This window comes from Pseudophryne corroboree, chromosome 3 (genome assembly GCF_028390025.1).
Source record: "Pseudophryne corroboree isolate aPseCor3 chromosome 3, aPseCor3.hap2, whole genome shotgun sequence".
Lineage (NCBI taxonomy): Eukaryota > Metazoa > Chordata > Amphibia > Anura > Myobatrachidae > Pseudophryne > Pseudophryne corroboree.
Window position 1 is genome coordinate 116,291,164 of NC_086446.1, and position 16,033 is coordinate 116,307,196.

A 16,033-nucleotide genomic window follows, 5' to 3' on the forward strand; every position below is an offset into this window, starting at 1 on the left:
ATGAATACATTTGAAAATGGAATGCATCAACAGAACGGTGTTGGCAGTATAAAAACATCTACAGCACCTTGTATTCCCAGGTGGTCTCCCATCCAAGTACTAACCAGGCCCAACACTGCTTAGCTTCCAAGATCAGATGAGATTGGGCGTATCCAGTGTGGTGTGGCTGTAGATGAGCTTTGTGGTTTCTGTTAGAACTTTTCTACTTCTAACTACTGGTTCATAAATGAATACGTTTGAAAATGGAATGCATCAACAGAACGGTGTTGGTAGTATAAAAATATCTACAGCACCTTGTATTCCCAGGTGGTCTCCCATCCAAATACTAACAAGGCCTAACTCTGCTTAGCTTCCAAGATCAGATGAGATTGGGCGTATCCAGTGTGGCTTGGCTGTAGATGAGCTTTATGATTTCTGTTAGAACTTTTCTACTTCTAACTACTGGTTCATAAATGAATACGTTTGAAAATAGAATGCATCAACAGAACGGTGTTGGCAGTATAAAAATATCTACAGCACCTTTTATATTCCCAGGTGGTCTCCCATCCAAGTACTAACCAGGCCCAACACTGCTTAGCTTTCAAGATCAGATGAGATTGGGCGTATCCACTGTGTTGTGGCTGTAGATGAGCTTTGTGGTTTCTGTTAGAACTTTTCTACTTCTAACTACTGGTTCATAAATGAATACGTTTGAAAATAGAATGCATCAACAGAACGGTGTTGGCAGTATAAAAATATCTACAGCACCTTGTATTCCCAGGTGGTCTCCCATCCAAGTACTAACCAGGCCCAACACTGCTTAGCTTCCAAGATCAGATGAGATTGGGCGTATCCAGTGTGGTGTGGCTGTAGATGAACTTTGTGGTTTCTGTTAGAACTTTTCTACTTCTAACTACTGGTTCATAAAAGAATACGTTTGAAAATGGAATGCATCAACAGAACGGTGTTGGCAGTATAAAATTATCTACAGCACCATGTATTCCCAGGTGGTCTCCCATCCAAGTACTAACCAGGCCCAACACTGCTTAGCTTCCAAGATCAAATGAGATTGGGCGTATCCAGTGTGGTGTGGCTGTAGATGAACTTTGTGGTTTCTGTTAGAACTTTTCTACTTCTAACTACTGGTTCATAAATGAATACGTTTTAAAATGGAATGCATCAACAGAACGGTGTTGGCAGTATAAAATTATCTACAGCACCTTGTATTACCAGGTGGTCTCCCATCCAAGTACTAACCAGGCCCAACACTGCTTAGCTTCCAAGATCAGATGAGATTGGGCATATCCAGTGTGGTGTGGCTGTAGATGAGCTTTATGGTTTCTGTTAGAACTTTTCTACTTCTAACTACTGGTTCATAAATGAATACATTTGAAAATGGAATGCATCAACAGAACGGTGTTGGCAGTATAAAAATATCTACAGCACCTTTTATATTCCCAGATGGTCTCCCATCCAAGTACTAACCAGGCCCAACACTGCTTAGCTTCCAAGATCAGATGAGATTGGGCGTATCCAGTGTGGTGTGGCTGTAGATGAGCTTTGTGGTTTCTGTTAGAACTTTTCTACTTCTAACTACTGGTTCATAAATGAATACGTTTGAAAATGGAATGCATCAACAGAACGGTGTTGGCAGTATAAAATTATCTACAGCACCTTGTATTCCCAGGTGGTCTCCCATCCAAGTACTAACCAGGCCCAACACTGTTTAGCTTCCAAGATCAGATGAGATTGGGCGTATCCAGTGTAGTGTGGCTGTAGATGAACTTTGTCGTTTCTGTTAGAACTTTTCTACTTCTAACTACTGGTTCATAAATGAATACATTTGAAAATGGAATGCATCAACAGAACGGTGTTGGCAGTATAAAAACATCTACAGCACCTTGTATTCCCAGGTGGTCTCCCATCCAAGTACTAACCAGACCCAACACTGCTTAGCTTCCAAGATCAGATGAGATTGGGCGTATCCAGTGTGGTGTGGCTGTAGATGAGCTTTGTGGTTTCTGTTAGAACTTTTCTACTTCTAACTACTGGTTCATAAATGAATACGTTTGAAAATGGAATGCATCAACAGAACGGTGTTGGTAGTATAAAAATATCTACAGCACCTTGTATTCCCAGGTGGTCTCCCATCCAAGTACTAACCAGGCCTAACTCTGCTTAGCTTCCAAGATCAGATGAGATTGGGCGTATCCAGTGTGGCTTGGCTGTAGATGAGCTTTATGATTTCTGTTAGAACTTTTCTACTTCTAACTACTGGTTCATAAATGAATACGTTTGAAAATGGAATGCATCAACAGAACGGTGTTGGCAGTATAAAAATATCTACAGCACCTTTTATATTCCCAGGTGGTCTCCCATCCAAGTACTAACCAGGCCCAACACTGCTTAGCTTCCAAGATCAGATGAGATTGGGCGTATCCAGTGTGGTGTGGCTGTAGATGAGCTTTGTGGTTTCTGTTAGAACTTTTCTACTTCTAACTACTGGTTCATAAATGAATACGTTTGAAAAAGGAATGCATCAACAGAACGGTGTTGGTAGTATAAAAATATCTACAGCACCTTGTATTCCCAGGTGGTCTCCCATCCAAGTACTAACCAGGCCCAACACTGCTTAGCTTCCAAGATCAGATGAGATTGGGCGTATCCAGTGTGGCTTGGCTCTAGATGAGCTTTATGGTTTCTGTTAGAACTTTTCTACTTCTAACTACTGGTTCATAAATGAATACGTTTGAAAATGGAATGCATCAACAGAACGGTGTTGGTAGTATAAAAATATCTACAGCACCTTGTATTCCCAGGTGGTCTCCCATCCAAGTACTAACCAGGCCCAACACTGCTTAGCTTCCAAGATCAGATGAGATTGGGCGTATCCAGTGTGGTGTGGCTGTAGATGAACTTTCTGGTTTCTGTTAGAACTTTTCTACTTCTAACTACTGGTTCATAAATGAATACATTTTAAAATGGAATGCATCAATAGAATGGTGTTGGCAGTATAAAAATATCTACAGCACCTTGTATTCCCAGGTGGTCTCCCATCCAAGTACTAACCAGGCCCAACACTGCTTAGCTTCCAAGATCAGATGAGATTGGGCATATCCAGTGTGGTGTGGCTGTAGAAGAGCTTTATGGTTTCTGTTAGTACTTTTCTACTTCTAACTACTGGTTCATAAATGAATACATTTTAAAATGGAATGCATCAACAGAACGGTGTTGGTAGTATAAAAATATCTACAGCACCTTGTATTCCCAGGTGGTCTCCCATCCAAGTACTAACCAGGCCCAACACTGCTTAGCTTCCAAGATCAGATGAGATTGGGCGTATCTAGTGTGGTGTGGCTGTAGATGAGCTTTATGGTTTCTGTTAGAACTTTTCTACTTCTAACTACTGTTTCATAAATGAATACGTTTGAAAATGGAATGCATCAACAGAACGGTGTTGGTAGTATAAAAATATCTACAGCACCTTGTATTCCCAGGTGGTCTCCCATCCAAGTACTAACCAGGCCCAACACTGCTTAGCTTCCAAGATCAGATGAGATTGGGCGTATCCAGTGTGGTGTGGCTGTAGATGAGCTTTGTGGTTTCTGTTAGAACTTTTCTACTTCTAACTACTGGTTCATAAATGAATACGTTTGAAAATGGAATGCATCAACAGAACGGTGTTTGCAGTATAAAAATATCTACAGCACCTTGTATTCCCAGGTGGTCTCCCATCCAAGTACTAACCATGCCCAACACTGCTTAGCTTCCAAGATCAGATGAGATTGGGCGTATCCAGTGTGGTGTGGCTGTAGATGAGCTTTGTGGTTTCTGTTAGAAATTTTCTACTTCTAACTACTGGTTCATAAATGAATACGTTTGAAAATGGAATGCATCAACAGAACGGTGTTGGCAGTATAAAAATATCTAAGCACCTTGTATTCCCAGGTGGTCTCCCATCCAAGTACTAACCAGGCCCAACACTGCTTAGCTTCCAAGATCAGATAAGATTGGGCGTATCCAGTGTGGTGTGGCTGTAGATGAGCTTTGTCGTTTCTGTTAGAACTTTTCTACTTCTAACTACTGGTTCATAAATGAATACATTTGAAAATGGAATGCATCAACAGAACGGTGTTGGCGGTATAAAAATATCTACAGCACCTTGTATACCCAGGTGGTCTCCCATCCAAGCACTAACCAGGCCCAACACTGCTTAGCTTCCAAGATCAGATGAGATTGGGCGTATCCAGTGTGGTGTGGCTGTAGATGAGCTTTGTGGTTTCTGTTAGAACTTTTCTACTTCTAACTACTGGTTCATAAATGAATACGTTTGAAAATGGAATGCATCAACAGAACGGTGTTGGTAGTATAAAAATATCTACAGCACCTAGTATTCCCAGGTGGTCTCCCATCCAAGTACTAACCAGGCCCAACTCTGCTTAGCTTCCAAGATCAGATGAGATTGGGCGTATCCAGTGTGGCTTGGCTGTAGATGAGCTTTATGTTTTCTGTTAGAACTTTTCTACTTCTAACTACTGGTTCATAAATGAATACGTTTGAAAATGGAATGCATCAACAGAACGGTGTTGGTAGTATAAAAATATCTACAGCACCTTGTATTCCCAGGTGGTCTCCCATCCAAGTACTAACCAGGCCCAACACTGCTTAGCTTCCAAGATCAGATGAGATTAGGCGTATCCAGTGTGGTGTGGCTGTAGATGAATTTTCTGGTTTCTGTTAGAACTTTTCTACTTCTAACTACTTGTTCATAAATGAATACGTTTGAAAATGGAATGCATCAACAGAACGGTGTTGGCAGTATAAAATTATCTACAGCACCTTGTATTCCCAGGTGGTCTCCCATCCAAGTACTAACCAGGCCCAACACTGTTTAGCTTCCAAGATCAGATGAGATTGGGCGTATCCAGTGTGGTGTGGCTGTAGATGAACTTTGTGGTTTCTGTTATAACTTTTCTACTTCTAACTACTGGTTCATAAATGAATACGTTTTAAAATGGAATGCATCAACAGAACGGTGTTGGCAGTATAAAATTATCTACAGCACCTTGTATTCCCAGGTGGTCTCCCATCCAAGTACTAATCAGGCCCAACACTGCTTAGCTTCCAAGATGAGATGAGATTGGGCATATCCAGTATGGTGTGGCTGTAGAAGAGCTTTATGGTTTCTGTTAGTACTTTTCTACTTCTAACTACTGGTTCATAAATGAATACGTTTGAAAATGGAATGCATCAACAGAACGATGTTGGTAGTATAAAAATATCTACAGCACCTTGTATTCCCAGGTGGTCTCCCATCCAAGTACTAACCAGGCCCAACACTGCTTCGCTTCCAAGATCAGATGAGATTGGGCGTATCCAGTGTAGTGTGGCTGTAGATGAGCTTTATGGTTTCTGTTAGAACTTTTCTACTTCTAACTACTGTTTCATAAATGAATACGTTTGAAAATGGAATGCATCAACAGAACGGTGTTGGTAGTATAAAAATATCTACAGCACCTTGTATTCCCAGGTTGTCTCCCATCTAAGTACTAACCAGGCCCAACACTGCTTAGCTTCCAAGATCAGATGAGATTGGGCGTATCCAGTGTGGTGTGGCTGTAGATGAGCTTTGTGGATTCTGTTAGAACTTTTCTACTTCTAACTACTGGTTCATAAATGAATACGTTTGAAAATGGAATGCATCAACAGAACTGTGTTGGCAGTATAAAAATATCTACAGCACCTTGTATTCCCAGGTGGTCTCCCATCCAAGTACTAACCAGGCCCAACACTGCTTAGCTTCCAAGATCAGATGAGATTGGGCGTATCCAGTGTGGTGTTGCTGTAGATGAACTTTCTGGTTTCTGTTAGAACTTTTCTACTTCTAACTACTGGTTCATAAATGAATACGTTTGAAAATGGAATGCATCAACAGAACGGTGTTGGTAGTATAAAAATATCTACAGCACCTTGTATTCCCAGGTGGTCTCCCATCCAAGTACTAACCAGGCCCAACACTGCTTAGCTTCCAAGATCAGATGAGATTGGGCGTATCCAGTGTGGTGTGGCTGTAGATGAACTTTCTGGTTTCTGTTATAACTTTTCTACTTCTAACTACTGGTTCATAAATGAATACGTTTTAAAATGGAATGCATCAACAGAACGGTGTTGGCAGTATAAAATTATCTACAGCACCTTGTATTCCCAGGTGGTCTCCCATCCAAGTACTAATCAGGCCCAACACTGCTTAGCTTCCAAGATGAGATGAGATTGGGCATATCCAGTGTGGTGTGGCTGTAGAAGAGCTTTATGGTTTCTGTTAGTACTTTTCTACTTCTAACTACTGGTTCATAAATGAATACGTTTGAAAATGGAATGCATCAACAGAACGATGTTGGTAGTATAAAAATATCTACAGCACCTTGTATTCCCAGGTGGTCTCCCATCCAAGTACTAACCAGGCCCAACACTGCTTCGCTTCCAAGATCAGATGAGATTAGGCGTATCCAGTGTGGTGTGGCTGTACATGAATTTTCTGGTTTCTGTTAGAACTTTTCTACTTCTAACTACTTGTTCATAAATGAATACGTTTGAAAATGGAATGCATCAACAGAACGGTGTTGGCAGTATAAAATTATCTACAGCACCTTGTATTCCCAGGTGGTCTCCCATCCAAGTACTAACCAGGCCCAACACTGTTTAGCTTCCAAGATCAGATGAGATTGGGCGTATCCAGTGTGGTGTGGCTGTAGATGAACTTTGTGGTTTCTGTTATAACTTTTCTACTTCTAACTACTGGTTCATAAATGAATACGTTTTAAAATGGAATGCATCAACAGAACGGTGTTGGCAGTATAAAATTATCTACAGCACCTTGTATTCCCAGGTGGTCTCCCATCCAAGTACTAATCAGGCCCAACACTGCTTAGCTTCCAAGATGAGATGAGATTGGGCATATCCAGTGTGGTGTGGCTGTAGAAGAGCTTTATGGTTTCTGTTAGTACTTTTCTACTTCTAACTACTGGTTCATAAATGAATACGTTTGAAAATGGAATGCATCAACAGAACGATGTTGGTAGTATAAAAATATCTACAGCACCTTGTATTCCCAGGTGGTCTCCCATCCAAGTACTAACCAGGCCCAACACTGCTTCGCTTCCAAGATCAGATGAGATTGGGCGTATCCAGTGTAGTGTGGCTGTAGATGAGCTTTATGGTTTCTGTTAGAACTTTTCTACTTCTAACTACTGTTTCATAAATGAATACGTTTGAAAATGGAATGCATCAACAGAACGGTGTTGGTAGTATAAAAATATCTACAGCACCTTGTATTCCCAGGTTGTCTCCCATCTAAGTACTAACCAGGCCCAACACTGCTTAGCTTCCAAGATCAGATGAGATTGGGCGTATCCAGTGTGGTGTGGCTGTAGATGAGCTTTGTGGATTCTGTTAGAACTTTTCTACTTCTAACTACTGGTTCATAAATGAATGCGTTTGAAAATGGAATGCATCAACAGAACTGTGTTGGCAGTATAAAAATATCTACAGCACCTTGTATTCCCAGGTGGTCTCCCATCCAAGTACTAACCAGGCCCAACACTGCTTAGCTTCCAAGATCAGATGAGATTGGGCGTATCCAGTGTGGTGTTGCTGTAGATGAACTTTCTGGTTTCTGTTAGAACTTTTCTACTTCTAACTACTGGTTCATAAATGAATACGTTTGAAAATGGAATGCATCAACAGAACGGTGTTGGTAGTATAAAAATATCTACAGCACCTTGTATTCCCAGGTGGTCTCCCATCCAAGTACTAACCAGGCCCAACACTGCTTAGCTTCCAAGATCAGATGAGATTGGGCGTATCCAGTGTGGTGTGGCTGTAGATGAACTTTCTGGTTTCTGTTAGAACTTTTCTACTTCTAACTACTGGTTCATAAATGAATACATTTTAAAATGGAATGCATCAACAGAATGGTGTTGGCAGTATAAAAATATCTACAGCACCTTGTATTCCCAGGTGGTCTCCCATCCAAGTACTAACCAGGCCCAACACTGCTTAGCTTCCAAGATCAGATGAGATTGGGCGTATCCAGTGTGGTATGGCTGTAGATGAACTTTGTGGTTTCTGTTATAACTTTTCTACTTCTAACTACTGGTTCATAAATGAATACGTTTTAAAATGGAATGCATCAACAGAACGGTGTTGGCAGTATAAAATTATCTACAGCACCTTGTATTCCCAGGTGGTCTCCCATCCAAGTACTAATCAGGCCCAACACTGCTTAGCTTCCAAGATGAGATGAGATTGGGCATATCCAGTGTGGTGTGGCTGTAGAAGAGCTTTATGGTTTCTGTTAGTACTTTTCTACTTCTAACTACTGGTTCATAAATGAATACGTTTGAAAATGGAATGCATCAACAGAACGATGTTGGTAGTATAAAAATATCTACAGCACCTTGTATTCCCAGGTGGTCTCCCATCCAAGTACTAACCAGGCCCAACACTGCTTCGCTTCCAAGATCAGATGAGATTAGGCGTATCCAGTGTGGTGTGGCTGTAGATGAATTTTCTGGTTTCTGTTAGAACTTTTCTACTTCTAACTACTTGTTCATAAATGAATACGTTTGAAAATGGAATGCATCAACAGAACGGTGTTGGCAGTATAAAATTATCTACAGCACCTTGTATTCCCAGGTGGTCTCCCATCCAAGTACTAACCAGGCCCAACACTGTTTAGCTTCCAAGATCAGATGAGATTGGGCGTATCCAGTGTGGTGTGGCTGTAGATGAACTTTGTGGTTTCTGTTATAACTTTTCTACTTCTAACTACTGGTTCATAAATGAATACGTTTGAAAATGGAATGCATCAACAGAACGGTGTTTGCAGTATAAAAATATCTACAGCACCTTGTATTCCCAGGTGGTCTCCCATCCAAGTACTAACCATGCCCAACACTGCTTAGCTTCCAAGATCAGATGAGATTGGGCGTATCCAGTGTGGTGTGGCTGTAGATGAGCTTTGTGGTTTCTGTTAGAAATTTTCTACTTCTAACTACTGGTTCATAAATGAATACGTTTGAAAATGGAATGCATCAACAGAACGGTGTTGGCAGTATAAAAATATCTAAGCACCTTGTATTCCCAGGTGGTCTCCCATCCAAGTACTAACCAGGCCCAACACTGCTTAGCTTCCAAGATCAGATAAGATTGGGCGTATCCAGTGTGGTGTGGCTGTAGATGAGCTTTGTCGTTTCTGTTAGAACTTTTCTACTTCTAACTACTGGTTCATAAATGAATACATTTGAAAATGGAATGCATCAACAGAACGGTGTTGGCGGTATAAAAATATCTACAGCACCTTGTATACCCAGGTGGTCTCCCATCCAAGCACTAACCAGGCCCAACACTGCTTAGCTTCCAAGATCAGATGAGATTGGGCGTATCCAGTGTGGTGTGGCTGTAGATGAGCTTTGTGGTTTCTGTTAGAACTTTTCTACTTCTAACTACTGGTTCATAAATGAATACGTTTGAAAATGGAATGCATCAACAGAACGGTGTTGGTAGTATAAAAATATCTACAGCACCTAGTATTCCCAGGTGGTCTCCCATCCAAGTACTAACCAGGCCCAACTCTGCTTAGCTTCCAAGATCAGATGAGATTGGGCGTATCCAGTGTGGCTTGGCTGTAGATGAGCTTTATGTTTTCTGTTAGAACTTTTCTACTTCTAACTACTGGTTCATAAATGAATACGTTTGAAAATGGAATGCATCAACAGAACGGTGTTGGTAGTATAAAAATATCTACAGCACCTTGTATTCCCAGGTGGTCTCCCATCCAAGTACTAACCAGGCCCAACACTGCTTAGCTTCCAAGATCAGATGAGATTAGGCGTATCCAGTGTGGTGTGGCTGTAGATGAATTTTCTGGTTTCTGTTAGAACTTTTCTACTTCTAACTACTTGTTCATAAATGAATACGTTTGAAAATGGAATGCATCAACAGAACGGTGTTGGCAGTATAAAATTATCTACAGCACCTTGTATTCCCAGGTGGTCTCCCATCCAAGTACTAACCAGGCCCAACACTGTTTAGCTTCCAAGATCAGATGAGATTGGGCGTATCCAGTGTGGTGTGGCTGTAGATGAACTTTGTGGTTTCTGTTATAACTTTTCTACTTCTAACTACTGGTTCATAAATGAATACGTTTTAAAATGGAATGCATCAACAGAACGGTGTTGGCAGTATAAAATTATCTACAGCACCTTGTATTCCCAGGTGGTCTCCCATCCAAGTACTAATCAGGCCCAACACTGCTTAGCTTCCAAGATGAGATGAGATTGGGCATATCCAGTATGGTGTGGCTGTAGAAGAGCTTTATGGTTTCTGTTAGTACTTTTCTACTTCTAACTACTGGTTCATAAATGAATACGTTTGAAAATGGAATGCATCAACAGAACGATGTTGGTAGTATAAAAATATCTACAGCACCTTGTATTCCCAGGTGGTCTCCCATCCAAGTACTAACCAGGCCCAACACTGCTTCGCTTCCAAGATCAGATGAGATTGGGCGTATCCAGTGTAGTGTGGCTGTAGATGAGCTTTATGGTTTCTGTTAGAACTTTTCTACTTCTAACTACTGTTTCATAAATGAATACGTTTGAAAATGGAATGCATCAACAGAACGGTGTTGGTAGTATAAAAATATCTACAGCACCTTGTATTCCCAGGTTGTCTCCCATCTAAGTACTAACCAGGCCCAACACTGCTTAGCTTCCAAGATCAGATGAGATTGGGCGTATCCAGTGTGGTGTGGCTGTAGATGAGCTTTGTGGATTCTGTTAGAACTTTTCTACTTCTAACTACTGGTTCATAAATGAATACGTTTGAAAATGGAATGCATCAACAGAACTGTGTTGGCAGTATAAAAATATCTACAGCACCTTGTATTCCCAGGTGGTCTCCCATCCAAGTACTAACCAGGCCCAACACTGCTTAGCTTCCAAGATCAGATGAGATTGGGCGTATCCAGTGTGGTGTTGCTGTAGATGAACTTTCTGGTTTCTGTTAGAACTTTTCTACTTCTAACTACTGGTTCATAAATGAATACGTTTGAAAATGGAATGCATCAACAGAACGGTGTTGGTAGTATAAAAATATCTACAGCACCTTGTATTCCCAGGTGGTCTCCCATCCAAGTACTAACCAGGCCCAACACTGCTTAGCTTCCAAGATCAGATGAGATTGGGCGTATCCAGTGTGGTGTGGCTGTAGATGAACTTTCTGGTTTCTGTTATAACTTTTCTACTTCTAACTACTGGTTCATAAATGAATACGTTTTAAAATGGAATGCATCAACAGAACGGTGTTGGCAGTATAAAATTATCTACAGCACCTTGTATTCCCAGGTGGTCTCCCATCCAAGTACTAATCAGGCCCAACACTGCTTAGCTTCCAAGATGAGATGAGATTGGGCATATCCAGTGTGGTGTGGCTGTAGAAGAGCTTTATGGTTTCTGTTAGTACTTTTCTACTTCTAACTACTGGTTCATAAATGAATACGTTTGAAAATGGAATGCATCAACAGAACGATGTTGGTAGTATAAAAATATCTACAGCACCTTGTATTCCCAGGTGGTCTCCCATCCAAGTACTAACCAGGCCCAACACTGCTTCGCTTCCAAGATCAGATGAGATTAGGCGTATCCAGTGTGGTGTGGCTGTACATGAATTTTCTGGTTTCTGTTAGAACTTTTCTACTTCTAACTACTTGTTCATAAATGAATACGTTTGAAAATGGAATGCATCAACAGAACGGTGTTGGCAGTATAAAATTATCTACAGCACCTTGTATTCCCAGGTGGTCTCCCATCCAAGTACTAACCAGGCCCAACACTGTTTAGCTTCCAAGATCAGATGAGATTGGGCGTATCCAGTGTGGTGTGGCTGTAGATGAACTTTGTGGTTTCTGTTATAACTTTTCTACTTCTAACTACTGGTTCATAAATGAATACGTTTTAAAATGGAATGCATCAACAGAACGGTGTTGGCAGTATAAAATTATCTACAGCACCTTGTATTCCCAGGTGGTCTCCCATCCAAGTACTAATCAGGCCCAACACTGCTTAGCTTCCAAGATGAGATGAGATTGGGCATATCCAGTGTGGTGTGGCTGTAGAAGAGCTTTATGGTTTCTGTTAGTACTTTTCTACTTCTAACTACTGGTTCATAAATGAATACGTTTGAAAATGGAATGCATCAACAGAACGATGTTGGTAGTATAAAAATATCTACAGCACCTTGTATTCCCAGGTGGTCTCCCATCCAAGTACTAACCAGGCCCAACACTGCTTCGCTTCCAAGATCAGATGAGATTGGGCGTATCCAGTGTAGTGTGGCTGTAGATGAGCTTTATGGTTTCTGTTAGAACTTTTCTACTTCTAACTACTGTTTCATAAATGAATACGTTTGAAAATGGAATGCATCAACAGAACGGTGTTGGTAGTATAAAAATATCTACAGCACCTTGTATTCCCAGGTTGTCTCCCATCTAAGTACTAACCAGGCCCAACACTGCTTAGCTTCCAAGATCAGATGAGATTGGGCGTATCCAGTGTGGTGTGGCTGTAGATGAGCTTTGTGGATTCTGTTAGAACTTTTCTACTTCTAACTACTGGTTCATAAATGAATGCGTTTGAAAATGGAATGCATCAACAGAACTGTGTTGGCAGTATAAAAATATCTACAGCACCTTGTATTCCCAGGTGGTCTCCCATCCAAGTACTAACCAGGCCCAACACTGCTTAGCTTCCAAGATCAGATGAGATTGGGCGTATCCAGTGTGGTGTTGCTGTAGATGAACTTTCTGGTTTCTGTTAGAACTTTTCTACTTCTAACTACTGGTTCATAAATGAATACGTTTGAAAATGGAATGCATCAACAGAACGGTGTTGGTAGTATAAAAATATCTACAGCACCTTGTATTCCCAGGTGGTCTCCCATCCAAGTACTAACCAGGCCCAACACTGCTTAGCTTCCAAGATCAGATGAGATTGGGCGTATCCAGTGTGGTGTGGCTGTAGATGAACTTTCTGGTTTCTGTTAGAACTTTTCTACTTCTAACTACTGGTTCATAAATGAATACATTTTAAAATGGAATGCATCAACAGAATGGTGTTGGCAGTATAAAAATATCTACAGCACCTTGTATTCCCAGGTGGTCTCCCATCCAAGTACTAACCAGGCCCAACACTGCTTAGCTTCCAAGATCAGATGAGATTGGGCGTATCCAGTGTGGTATGGCTGTAGATGAACTTTGTGGTTTCTGTTATAACTTTTCTACTTCTAACTACTGGTTCATAAATGAATACGTTTTAAAATGGAATGCATCAACAGAACGGTGTTGGCAGTATAAAATTATCTACAGCACCTTGTATTCCCAGGTGGTCTCCCATCCAAGTACTAATCAGGCCCAACACTGCTTAGCTTCCAAGATGAGATGAGATTGGGCATATCCAGTGTGGTGTGGCTGTAGAAGAGCTTTATGGTTTCTGTTAGTACTTTTCTACTTCTAACTACTGGTTCATAAATGAATACGTTTGAAAATGGAATGCATCAACAGAACGATGTTGGTAGTATAAAAATATCTACAGCACCTTGTATTCCCAGGTGGTCTCCCATCCAAGTACTAACCAGGCCCAACACTGCTTCGCTTCCAAGATCAGATGAGATTAGGCGTATCCAGTGTGGTGTGGCTGTAGATGAATTTTCTGGTTTCTGTTAGAACTTTTCTACTTCTAACTACTTGTTCATAAATGAATACGTTTGAAAATGGAATGCATCAACAGAACGGTGTTGGCAGTATAAAATTATCTACAGCACCTTGTATTCCCAGGTGGTCTCCCATCCAAGTACTAACCAGGCCCAACACTGTTTAGCTTCCAAGATCAGATGAGATTGGGCGTATCCAGTGTGGTGTGGCTGTAGATGAACTTTGTGGTTTCTGTTATAACTTTTCTACTTCTAACTACTGGTTCATAAATGAATACGTTTTAAAATGGAATGCATCAACAGAACGGTGTTGGCAGTATAAAATTATCTACAGCACCTTGTATTCCCAGGTGGTCTCCCATCCAAGTACTAATCAGGCCCAACACTGCTTAGCTTCCAAGATGAGATGAGATTGGGCATATCCAGTGTGGTGTGGCTGTAGAAGAGCTTTATGGTTTCTGTTAGTACTTTTCTACTTCTAACTACTGGTTCATAAATGAATACGTTTGAAAATGGAATGCATCAACAGAACGATGTTGGTAGTATAAAAATATCTACAGCACCTTGTATTCCCAGGTGGTCTCCCATCCAAGTACTAACCAGGCCCAACACTGCTTCGCTTCCAAGATCAGATGAGATTGGGCGTATCCAGTGTAGTGTGGCTGTAGATGAGCTTTATGGTTTCTGTTAGAACTTTTCTACTTCTAACTACTGTTTCATAAATAAATACGTTTGAAAATGGAATGCATCAACAGAACGGTGTTGGTAGTATAAAAATATCTACAGCACCTTGTATTCCCAGGTTGTCTCCCATCTAAGTACTAACCAGGCCCAACACTGCTTAGCTTCCAAGATCAGATGAGATTGGGCGTATCCAGTGTGGTGTGGCTGTAGATGAGCTTTGTGGATTCTGTTAGAACTTTTCTACTTCTAACTACTGGTTCATAAATGAATACGTTTGAAAATGGAATGCATCAACAGAACTGTGTTGGCAGTATAAAAATATCTACAGCACCTTGTATTCCCAGGTGGTCTCCCATCCAAGTACTAACCAGGCCCAACACTGCTTAGCTTCCAAGATCAGATGAGATTGGGCGTATCCAGTGTGGTGTTGCTGTAGATGAACTTTCTGGTTTCTGTTAGAACTTTTCTACTTCTAACTACTGGTTCATAAATGAATACGTTTGAAAATGGAATGCATCAACAGAACGGTGTTGGTAGTATAAAAATATCTACAGCACCTTGTATTCCCAGGTGGTCTCCCATCCAAGTACTAACCAGGCCCAACACTGCTTAGCTTCCAAGATCAGATGAGATTGGGCGTATCCAGTGTGGTGTGGCTGTAGATGAACTTTCTGGTTTCTGTTAGAACTTTTCTACTTCTAACTACTGGTTCATAAATGAATACATTTGAAAATGGAATGCATCAACAGAATGGTGTTGGCAGTATAAAAATATCTACAGCACCTTGTATTCCCAGGTGGTCTCCCATCCAAGTACTAACCAGGCCCAACACTGCTTAGCTTCCAAGATCAGATGAGATTGGGCATATCCAGTGTGGTGTGGCTGTAGAAGAGCTTTATGGTTTCTGTTAGTACTTTTCTACTTCTAACTACTGGTTCATAAATGAATACATTTTAAAATGGAATGCATCAACAGAACGGTGTTGGTAGTATAAAAATATCTACAGCACCTTGTATTCCCAGGTGGTCTCCCATCCAAGTACTAACCAGGCCCAACACTGCTTAGCTTCCAAGATCAGATGAGATTGGGCGTATCTAGTGTGGTGTGGCTGTAGATGAGCTTTATGGTTTCTGTTAGAACTTTTCTACTTCTAACTACTGTTTCATAAATGAATACGTTTGAAAATGGAATGCATCAACAGAACGGTGTTGGTAGTATAAAAATATCTACAGCACCTTGTATTCCCAGGTGGTCTCCCATCCAAGTACTAACCAGGCTCAACACTGCTTAGCTTCCAAGATCAGATGAGATTGGGCGTATCCAGTGTGGTGTGGCTGTAGATGAGCTTTGTGGTTTCTGTTAGAACTTTTCTACTTCTAACTACTGGTTCATAAATGAATACGTTTGAAAATGGAATGCATCAACAGAACGGTGTTTGCAGTATAAAAATATCTACAGCACCTTGTATTCCCAGGTGGTCTCCCATCCAAGTACTAACCATGCCCAACACTGCTTAGCTTCCAAGATCAGATGAGATTGGGCGTATCCAGTGTGGTGTGGCTGTAGATGAGCTTTGTGGTTTCTGTTAGAAATTTTCTACTTC

General features: G+C 41.0%; 57 non-coding genes and 14 pseudogenes across 57 annotated transcripts; all 71 read right to left on the bottom strand.

The window, feature by feature from the left end:
- Positions 1-55: 55 nt before the first annotated feature.
- LOC134901179 (5S ribosomal RNA) lies at positions 56-174 on the bottom strand. The gene has a single exon (XR_010174671.1). It is a non-coding gene; the product is annotated as a 5S ribosomal RNA (ribosomal RNA).
- Positions 175-281: 107 nt separating this feature from the next.
- Positions 282-400, bottom strand: LOC134888166 (5S ribosomal RNA; annotated as a pseudogene).
- Positions 401-507: 107 nt separating this feature from the next.
- On the bottom strand, positions 508-628 carry LOC134895716 (5S ribosomal RNA; annotated as a pseudogene).
- A 107-nt stretch (positions 629-735) lies between these two features.
- Positions 736-854, bottom strand: LOC134898643 (5S ribosomal RNA). The gene has a single exon (XR_010172336.1). It is a non-coding gene; the product is annotated as a 5S ribosomal RNA (ribosomal RNA).
- A 107-nt stretch (positions 855-961) lies between these two features.
- On the bottom strand, positions 962-1,080 carry LOC134901498 (5S ribosomal RNA). The gene has a single exon (XR_010174988.1). It is a non-coding gene; the product is annotated as a 5S ribosomal RNA (ribosomal RNA).
- A 107-nt stretch (positions 1,081-1,187) lies between these two features.
- On the bottom strand, positions 1,188-1,306 carry LOC134884476 (5S ribosomal RNA). Its single transcript, XR_010168622.1, has one exon. It is a non-coding gene; the product is annotated as a 5S ribosomal RNA (ribosomal RNA).
- Positions 1,307-1,413: 107 nt separating this feature from the next.
- Positions 1,414-1,534, bottom strand: LOC134885734 (5S ribosomal RNA). Its single transcript, XR_010169842.1, has one exon. It is a non-coding gene; the product is annotated as a 5S ribosomal RNA (ribosomal RNA).
- A 107-nt stretch (positions 1,535-1,641) lies between these two features.
- LOC135064140 (5S ribosomal RNA) lies at positions 1,642-1,760 on the bottom strand. Its single transcript, XR_010250452.1, has one exon. It is a non-coding gene; the product is annotated as a 5S ribosomal RNA (ribosomal RNA).
- A 107-nt stretch (positions 1,761-1,867) lies between these two features.
- On the bottom strand, positions 1,868-1,986 carry LOC135063772 (5S ribosomal RNA). Its single transcript, XR_010250095.1, has one exon. It is a non-coding gene; the product is annotated as a 5S ribosomal RNA (ribosomal RNA).
- A 107-nt stretch (positions 1,987-2,093) lies between these two features.
- On the bottom strand, positions 2,094-2,212 carry LOC134888150 (5S ribosomal RNA; annotated as a pseudogene).
- Positions 2,213-2,319: 107 nt separating this feature from the next.
- Positions 2,320-2,440, bottom strand: LOC135070539 (5S ribosomal RNA). Its single transcript, XR_010256701.1, has one exon. It is a non-coding gene; the product is annotated as a 5S ribosomal RNA (ribosomal RNA).
- Positions 2,441-2,547: 107 nt separating this feature from the next.
- LOC135068477 (5S ribosomal RNA) lies at positions 2,548-2,666 on the bottom strand. Its single transcript, XR_010254677.1, has one exon. It is a non-coding gene; the product is annotated as a 5S ribosomal RNA (ribosomal RNA).
- A 107-nt stretch (positions 2,667-2,773) lies between these two features.
- Positions 2,774-2,892, bottom strand: LOC134898644 (5S ribosomal RNA). The gene has a single exon (XR_010172337.1). It is a non-coding gene; the product is annotated as a 5S ribosomal RNA (ribosomal RNA).
- Positions 2,893-2,999: 107 nt separating this feature from the next.
- LOC135064507 (5S ribosomal RNA) lies at positions 3,000-3,118 on the bottom strand. Its single transcript, XR_010250817.1, has one exon. It is a non-coding gene; the product is annotated as a 5S ribosomal RNA (ribosomal RNA).
- A 107-nt stretch (positions 3,119-3,225) lies between these two features.
- Positions 3,226-3,344, bottom strand: LOC135063088 (5S ribosomal RNA). The gene has a single exon (XR_010249427.1). It is a non-coding gene; the product is annotated as a 5S ribosomal RNA (ribosomal RNA).
- A 107-nt stretch (positions 3,345-3,451) lies between these two features.
- LOC134898645 (5S ribosomal RNA) lies at positions 3,452-3,570 on the bottom strand. The gene has a single exon (XR_010172338.1). It is a non-coding gene; the product is annotated as a 5S ribosomal RNA (ribosomal RNA).
- A 107-nt stretch (positions 3,571-3,677) lies between these two features.
- LOC135065221 (5S ribosomal RNA) lies at positions 3,678-3,796 on the bottom strand. Its single transcript, XR_010251507.1, has one exon. It is a non-coding gene; the product is annotated as a 5S ribosomal RNA (ribosomal RNA).
- A 107-nt stretch (positions 3,797-3,903) lies between these two features.
- Positions 3,904-4,021, bottom strand: LOC134892591 (5S ribosomal RNA; annotated as a pseudogene).
- A 107-nt stretch (positions 4,022-4,128) lies between these two features.
- Positions 4,129-4,247, bottom strand: LOC134886374 (5S ribosomal RNA). Its single transcript, XR_010170458.1, has one exon. It is a non-coding gene; the product is annotated as a 5S ribosomal RNA (ribosomal RNA).
- A 107-nt stretch (positions 4,248-4,354) lies between these two features.
- Positions 4,355-4,473, bottom strand: LOC135060853 (5S ribosomal RNA). Its single transcript, XR_010247247.1, has one exon. It is a non-coding gene; the product is annotated as a 5S ribosomal RNA (ribosomal RNA).
- A 107-nt stretch (positions 4,474-4,580) lies between these two features.
- On the bottom strand, positions 4,581-4,699 carry LOC135060506 (5S ribosomal RNA). Its single transcript, XR_010246899.1, has one exon. It is a non-coding gene; the product is annotated as a 5S ribosomal RNA (ribosomal RNA).
- Positions 4,700-4,806: 107 nt separating this feature from the next.
- Positions 4,807-4,925, bottom strand: LOC134902062 (5S ribosomal RNA). Its single transcript, XR_010175538.1, has one exon. It is a non-coding gene; the product is annotated as a 5S ribosomal RNA (ribosomal RNA).
- A 107-nt stretch (positions 4,926-5,032) lies between these two features.
- LOC134893612 (5S ribosomal RNA) lies at positions 5,033-5,151 on the bottom strand (annotated as a pseudogene).
- Positions 5,152-5,258: 107 nt separating this feature from the next.
- LOC135065587 (5S ribosomal RNA) lies at positions 5,259-5,377 on the bottom strand. Its single transcript, XR_010251865.1, has one exon. It is a non-coding gene; the product is annotated as a 5S ribosomal RNA (ribosomal RNA).
- Positions 5,378-5,484: 107 nt separating this feature from the next.
- Positions 5,485-5,603, bottom strand: LOC134884560 (5S ribosomal RNA). The gene has a single exon (XR_010168704.1). It is a non-coding gene; the product is annotated as a 5S ribosomal RNA (ribosomal RNA).
- A 107-nt stretch (positions 5,604-5,710) lies between these two features.
- On the bottom strand, positions 5,711-5,829 carry LOC135060049 (5S ribosomal RNA). Its single transcript, XR_010246441.1, has one exon. It is a non-coding gene; the product is annotated as a 5S ribosomal RNA (ribosomal RNA).
- Positions 5,830-5,936: 107 nt separating this feature from the next.
- LOC134898647 (5S ribosomal RNA) lies at positions 5,937-6,055 on the bottom strand. Its single transcript, XR_010172339.1, has one exon. It is a non-coding gene; the product is annotated as a 5S ribosomal RNA (ribosomal RNA).
- Positions 6,056-6,162: 107 nt separating this feature from the next.
- On the bottom strand, positions 6,163-6,281 carry LOC134891888 (5S ribosomal RNA; annotated as a pseudogene).
- A 107-nt stretch (positions 6,282-6,388) lies between these two features.
- On the bottom strand, positions 6,389-6,507 carry LOC134886325 (5S ribosomal RNA). Its single transcript, XR_010170412.1, has one exon. It is a non-coding gene; the product is annotated as a 5S ribosomal RNA (ribosomal RNA).
- A 107-nt stretch (positions 6,508-6,614) lies between these two features.
- On the bottom strand, positions 6,615-6,733 carry LOC134902064 (5S ribosomal RNA). Its single transcript, XR_010175540.1, has one exon. It is a non-coding gene; the product is annotated as a 5S ribosomal RNA (ribosomal RNA).
- Positions 6,734-6,840: 107 nt separating this feature from the next.
- LOC134891889 (5S ribosomal RNA) lies at positions 6,841-6,959 on the bottom strand (annotated as a pseudogene).
- Positions 6,960-7,066: 107 nt separating this feature from the next.
- Positions 7,067-7,185, bottom strand: LOC135065588 (5S ribosomal RNA). Its single transcript, XR_010251866.1, has one exon. It is a non-coding gene; the product is annotated as a 5S ribosomal RNA (ribosomal RNA).
- Positions 7,186-7,292: 107 nt separating this feature from the next.
- On the bottom strand, positions 7,293-7,411 carry LOC134884561 (5S ribosomal RNA). Its single transcript, XR_010168705.1, has one exon. It is a non-coding gene; the product is annotated as a 5S ribosomal RNA (ribosomal RNA).
- Positions 7,412-7,518: 107 nt separating this feature from the next.
- LOC135060050 (5S ribosomal RNA) lies at positions 7,519-7,637 on the bottom strand. The gene has a single exon (XR_010246442.1). It is a non-coding gene; the product is annotated as a 5S ribosomal RNA (ribosomal RNA).
- Positions 7,638-7,744: 107 nt separating this feature from the next.
- LOC134898648 (5S ribosomal RNA) lies at positions 7,745-7,863 on the bottom strand. The gene has a single exon (XR_010172340.1). It is a non-coding gene; the product is annotated as a 5S ribosomal RNA (ribosomal RNA).
- A 107-nt stretch (positions 7,864-7,970) lies between these two features.
- LOC134900704 (5S ribosomal RNA) lies at positions 7,971-8,089 on the bottom strand. The gene has a single exon (XR_010174212.1). It is a non-coding gene; the product is annotated as a 5S ribosomal RNA (ribosomal RNA).
- Positions 8,090-8,196: 107 nt separating this feature from the next.
- Positions 8,197-8,315, bottom strand: LOC134891890 (5S ribosomal RNA; annotated as a pseudogene).
- A 107-nt stretch (positions 8,316-8,422) lies between these two features.
- On the bottom strand, positions 8,423-8,541 carry LOC135065359 (5S ribosomal RNA). Its single transcript, XR_010251641.1, has one exon. It is a non-coding gene; the product is annotated as a 5S ribosomal RNA (ribosomal RNA).
- A 107-nt stretch (positions 8,542-8,648) lies between these two features.
- On the bottom strand, positions 8,649-8,767 carry LOC134902065 (5S ribosomal RNA). Its single transcript, XR_010175541.1, has one exon. It is a non-coding gene; the product is annotated as a 5S ribosomal RNA (ribosomal RNA).
- A 107-nt stretch (positions 8,768-8,874) lies between these two features.
- Positions 8,875-8,993, bottom strand: LOC135065222 (5S ribosomal RNA). The gene has a single exon (XR_010251508.1). It is a non-coding gene; the product is annotated as a 5S ribosomal RNA (ribosomal RNA).
- A 107-nt stretch (positions 8,994-9,100) lies between these two features.
- On the bottom strand, positions 9,101-9,218 carry LOC134892593 (5S ribosomal RNA; annotated as a pseudogene).
- A 107-nt stretch (positions 9,219-9,325) lies between these two features.
- On the bottom strand, positions 9,326-9,444 carry LOC134886375 (5S ribosomal RNA). Its single transcript, XR_010170459.1, has one exon. It is a non-coding gene; the product is annotated as a 5S ribosomal RNA (ribosomal RNA).
- Positions 9,445-9,551: 107 nt separating this feature from the next.
- On the bottom strand, positions 9,552-9,670 carry LOC135060854 (5S ribosomal RNA). The gene has a single exon (XR_010247248.1). It is a non-coding gene; the product is annotated as a 5S ribosomal RNA (ribosomal RNA).
- A 107-nt stretch (positions 9,671-9,777) lies between these two features.
- On the bottom strand, positions 9,778-9,896 carry LOC135060508 (5S ribosomal RNA). Its single transcript, XR_010246901.1, has one exon. It is a non-coding gene; the product is annotated as a 5S ribosomal RNA (ribosomal RNA).
- A 107-nt stretch (positions 9,897-10,003) lies between these two features.
- Positions 10,004-10,122, bottom strand: LOC134902066 (5S ribosomal RNA). Its single transcript, XR_010175542.1, has one exon. It is a non-coding gene; the product is annotated as a 5S ribosomal RNA (ribosomal RNA).
- A 107-nt stretch (positions 10,123-10,229) lies between these two features.
- On the bottom strand, positions 10,230-10,348 carry LOC134893613 (5S ribosomal RNA; annotated as a pseudogene).
- A 107-nt stretch (positions 10,349-10,455) lies between these two features.
- Positions 10,456-10,574, bottom strand: LOC135065589 (5S ribosomal RNA). Its single transcript, XR_010251867.1, has one exon. It is a non-coding gene; the product is annotated as a 5S ribosomal RNA (ribosomal RNA).
- Positions 10,575-10,681: 107 nt separating this feature from the next.
- LOC134884562 (5S ribosomal RNA) lies at positions 10,682-10,800 on the bottom strand. Its single transcript, XR_010168706.1, has one exon. It is a non-coding gene; the product is annotated as a 5S ribosomal RNA (ribosomal RNA).
- A 107-nt stretch (positions 10,801-10,907) lies between these two features.
- On the bottom strand, positions 10,908-11,026 carry LOC135060051 (5S ribosomal RNA). The gene has a single exon (XR_010246443.1). It is a non-coding gene; the product is annotated as a 5S ribosomal RNA (ribosomal RNA).
- Positions 11,027-11,133: 107 nt separating this feature from the next.
- LOC134898650 (5S ribosomal RNA) lies at positions 11,134-11,252 on the bottom strand. The gene has a single exon (XR_010172342.1). It is a non-coding gene; the product is annotated as a 5S ribosomal RNA (ribosomal RNA).
- Positions 11,253-11,359: 107 nt separating this feature from the next.
- LOC134891891 (5S ribosomal RNA) lies at positions 11,360-11,478 on the bottom strand (annotated as a pseudogene).
- Positions 11,479-11,585: 107 nt separating this feature from the next.
- On the bottom strand, positions 11,586-11,704 carry LOC134886326 (5S ribosomal RNA). The gene has a single exon (XR_010170413.1). It is a non-coding gene; the product is annotated as a 5S ribosomal RNA (ribosomal RNA).
- Positions 11,705-11,811: 107 nt separating this feature from the next.
- Positions 11,812-11,930, bottom strand: LOC134902067 (5S ribosomal RNA). The gene has a single exon (XR_010175543.1). It is a non-coding gene; the product is annotated as a 5S ribosomal RNA (ribosomal RNA).
- A 107-nt stretch (positions 11,931-12,037) lies between these two features.
- LOC134891892 (5S ribosomal RNA) lies at positions 12,038-12,156 on the bottom strand (annotated as a pseudogene).
- Positions 12,157-12,263: 107 nt separating this feature from the next.
- LOC135065590 (5S ribosomal RNA) lies at positions 12,264-12,382 on the bottom strand. Its single transcript, XR_010251868.1, has one exon. It is a non-coding gene; the product is annotated as a 5S ribosomal RNA (ribosomal RNA).
- Positions 12,383-12,489: 107 nt separating this feature from the next.
- On the bottom strand, positions 12,490-12,608 carry LOC134884564 (5S ribosomal RNA). Its single transcript, XR_010168708.1, has one exon. It is a non-coding gene; the product is annotated as a 5S ribosomal RNA (ribosomal RNA).
- A 107-nt stretch (positions 12,609-12,715) lies between these two features.
- On the bottom strand, positions 12,716-12,834 carry LOC135060053 (5S ribosomal RNA). Its single transcript, XR_010246445.1, has one exon. It is a non-coding gene; the product is annotated as a 5S ribosomal RNA (ribosomal RNA).
- A 107-nt stretch (positions 12,835-12,941) lies between these two features.
- LOC134898651 (5S ribosomal RNA) lies at positions 12,942-13,060 on the bottom strand. The gene has a single exon (XR_010172343.1). It is a non-coding gene; the product is annotated as a 5S ribosomal RNA (ribosomal RNA).
- Positions 13,061-13,167: 107 nt separating this feature from the next.
- Positions 13,168-13,286, bottom strand: LOC134900820 (5S ribosomal RNA). Its single transcript, XR_010174324.1, has one exon. It is a non-coding gene; the product is annotated as a 5S ribosomal RNA (ribosomal RNA).
- Positions 13,287-13,393: 107 nt separating this feature from the next.
- Positions 13,394-13,512, bottom strand: LOC134891893 (5S ribosomal RNA; annotated as a pseudogene).
- Positions 13,513-13,619: 107 nt separating this feature from the next.
- Positions 13,620-13,738, bottom strand: LOC135065360 (5S ribosomal RNA). The gene has a single exon (XR_010251642.1). It is a non-coding gene; the product is annotated as a 5S ribosomal RNA (ribosomal RNA).
- Positions 13,739-13,845: 107 nt separating this feature from the next.
- On the bottom strand, positions 13,846-13,964 carry LOC134902068 (5S ribosomal RNA). Its single transcript, XR_010175544.1, has one exon. It is a non-coding gene; the product is annotated as a 5S ribosomal RNA (ribosomal RNA).
- Positions 13,965-14,071: 107 nt separating this feature from the next.
- On the bottom strand, positions 14,072-14,190 carry LOC134891895 (5S ribosomal RNA; annotated as a pseudogene).
- Positions 14,191-14,297: 107 nt separating this feature from the next.
- On the bottom strand, positions 14,298-14,416 carry LOC135065591 (5S ribosomal RNA). The gene has a single exon (XR_010251869.1). It is a non-coding gene; the product is annotated as a 5S ribosomal RNA (ribosomal RNA).
- A 107-nt stretch (positions 14,417-14,523) lies between these two features.
- Positions 14,524-14,642, bottom strand: LOC134884565 (5S ribosomal RNA). The gene has a single exon (XR_010168709.1). It is a non-coding gene; the product is annotated as a 5S ribosomal RNA (ribosomal RNA).
- A 107-nt stretch (positions 14,643-14,749) lies between these two features.
- Positions 14,750-14,868, bottom strand: LOC135060055 (5S ribosomal RNA). The gene has a single exon (XR_010246446.1). It is a non-coding gene; the product is annotated as a 5S ribosomal RNA (ribosomal RNA).
- A 107-nt stretch (positions 14,869-14,975) lies between these two features.
- Positions 14,976-15,094, bottom strand: LOC134898652 (5S ribosomal RNA). Its single transcript, XR_010172344.1, has one exon. It is a non-coding gene; the product is annotated as a 5S ribosomal RNA (ribosomal RNA).
- Positions 15,095-15,201: 107 nt separating this feature from the next.
- On the bottom strand, positions 15,202-15,320 carry LOC135064508 (5S ribosomal RNA). Its single transcript, XR_010250818.1, has one exon. It is a non-coding gene; the product is annotated as a 5S ribosomal RNA (ribosomal RNA).
- Positions 15,321-15,427: 107 nt separating this feature from the next.
- Positions 15,428-15,546, bottom strand: LOC135063089 (5S ribosomal RNA). The gene has a single exon (XR_010249428.1). It is a non-coding gene; the product is annotated as a 5S ribosomal RNA (ribosomal RNA).
- Positions 15,547-15,653: 107 nt separating this feature from the next.
- Positions 15,654-15,772, bottom strand: LOC135065936 (5S ribosomal RNA). Its single transcript, XR_010252201.1, has one exon. It is a non-coding gene; the product is annotated as a 5S ribosomal RNA (ribosomal RNA).
- A 107-nt stretch (positions 15,773-15,879) lies between these two features.
- LOC135065223 (5S ribosomal RNA) lies at positions 15,880-15,998 on the bottom strand. The gene has a single exon (XR_010251509.1). It is a non-coding gene; the product is annotated as a 5S ribosomal RNA (ribosomal RNA).
- Between the last annotated feature and the right edge of the window lie 35 nt (positions 15,999-16,033).